Genomic DNA, 2,500 nt, shown 5'->3' with positions numbered 1-2,500 from the left:
TACACAATGCATGCAGGGCAGAATACTGAAAAGGGCAAGCGAATTCTGGAAACAAATAAAAAGCAGTGACCCCCACTCCTTTCATTATAAAGCCTATCATGTCCGGCTCACAGACATGACAAATAACAGAAGTTCACACAAGGTTAAAGCCAACACACTATTCGTTTATCTGTAACTAACCAGGACTCTAACAGGTAGAACTACAAAAAAGATACGCTGTGAAGTAGACTGAGGTAGACTTTATTCACTACTGCACAAAAACTAGACAAGTTTGCAAAACTATACGTTTGCAATGATGTAAGTTGCATTTGTTGATGACGTATGGTTAATAACATCGTGATTGTAGAAGGGACATAAAATCAAGACATTAAACAACGTTCGCCAATATCTCCGTAAGGGAGATGGGTTACTGTCAATATAAAACTGTCATATAATAATGAGTGCTTTGTTCTCCGCATTGCTGACATTACAAAAACGTAGGCTACCACTCACAAAAAAGGGAAAATGGATCTTGGCGGATCGCAAAGAACTCTCTCCCTACGCTCATCAAACTATCTAATCTGACTCCTTTTAGTCGACGAAGTACGCAACTGTTCCCCTTTCTCTCTCTCTCTCTCTGAATCTCTCTGAGTCTCCGTCAGAATCTCTCCATGAATCAGTGGGACGTGCCCTTATAGTACTGAGAACACCGGTCCCAGGTGTTCCCAATCACTGACGAGCCAACATCAAAGAATATAGATACTTTTATATAATATAATATGAATTTACATAATGGGTCATTCAACGCCAAACGGGACAATGGCTCCCACTCGACCGTCTCAGATTTGGCTGAAAAAAGTGTCTTGCTCAAGGACGCTTCGACAGGGAATCGAACTAGCAACTTTATGAAAAAACACACACACACACACACACACACACACACACACACACACACACACACACACACACACTCTATATGGAACTAGATGGAACTGTGGACACTGTTGTGGCTCACAAACATCGAAGAGAAAATACGTTTTACTTCCTCTCTCTCCTCCCTCATTTCTCCTTCTGTCTCTCTCCCCCTCTTTTTTCCTTCCCCCTCTCTTTTTCCTTCTCTCTCACTCCCTTCCGCTCTCTTATTTCCCATTCACTGTTCTTTTCTTCTGCTCTCTCTCTCACTCCCTCCCTCTCTCTCTCTTATTTACCATTCACTGTTCTTTTCTCCTTCTCTCTCTCTCCCTCCCTCTCTCTTATTCCCCATTCACTGTTCTTTTCTTCTGCTCTGTTCTTCTATCCTGTTCATTGCTGCTCTTCCCACTGATTCTATGTTTAGTTTAAAATCAAAATAAACTGCCATCCCCACTCTCTCTCACACACAGACACACACACACACACACACACACACACACAAACCTCCCCTACAGACACACACACACACACCTCCCCTACAGACACACACACACCTCCCCTACAAAAACACACACACACACACACCTCCCCTACAAACACACACACACACACATCCCCTACAGACACACACACATACCTCCCCTACAGACACACACACACACCTCCCCTACAGACACACACACACACCTCCCCTACAGACACACACACACACACCTCCCCTACAGACACACACACACACACCTCCCCTACAGACACACACACACACACACCTCCCCTACAGACACACACACACACACCTCCCCTACAGACACACACACACACCTCCCCCTACAGACACACACACACCTCCCCTACAGACACACACACACCTCCCCTACAGACACACACACACACCTCCCCTACAGACACACACACACCTCCCCTACAGACACACACACACACACCTCCTCTACAGACACACACACACACACACACACCTCCCCTACAGACACACACACACACACCTCCCCTACAGACACACACACACACACACCTCCCCCTACAGACACACACACACCTCCCCTACAGACACACACACACCTCCCCTACAGACACACACACACCTCCCCTACAGACACACACACACACCTCCTCTACAGACACACACACACACCTCCTCTACAGACACATACACACACCTCCTCTACAGACACATACACACACCTCCTCTACAGACACATACACACACCTCCTCTACAGACACATACACACACCTCCCCTACAGAGCTGAAAAGTGCATTAACACTCGTGAAATATTCAGAGGAGAGAGAGAGGGGAGGCTGTGTGTGTGTGTGTGTGTGTGTGTGTGTCTTAAGGAAAGGACAGAGTGTGAAGGCAAGCGAGAGCACGGTTGGGTGAGACAGACTAGATTGCGGAGAAAAGGGATTTGGAGGCTTTCTCTGTGTTTGTGTGTCTGGTATATATATCAATGTGTGTGTGTGTTTGTGTGTGTGTTTGCTTGCTGGTTCTGCTCCCACCTACCTAACTGCTCTTGTAAGGACAAATGTTACACCCAGGATGCTGCGCTCATCTAGTGAGCGTCGTCTGGCACTGCCCCCGGTGCAAGCAA

The sequence above is a fragment of the Sprattus sprattus genome (assembly GCF_963457725.1).
Source record: "Sprattus sprattus genome assembly, chromosome: 13".
NCBI lineage: Eukaryota > Metazoa > Chordata > Actinopteri > Clupeiformes > Clupeidae > Sprattus > Sprattus sprattus.
The sequence above is the reverse complement of the archived record's forward strand: the minus strand, read 5'-3'. Positions refer to the sequence as shown.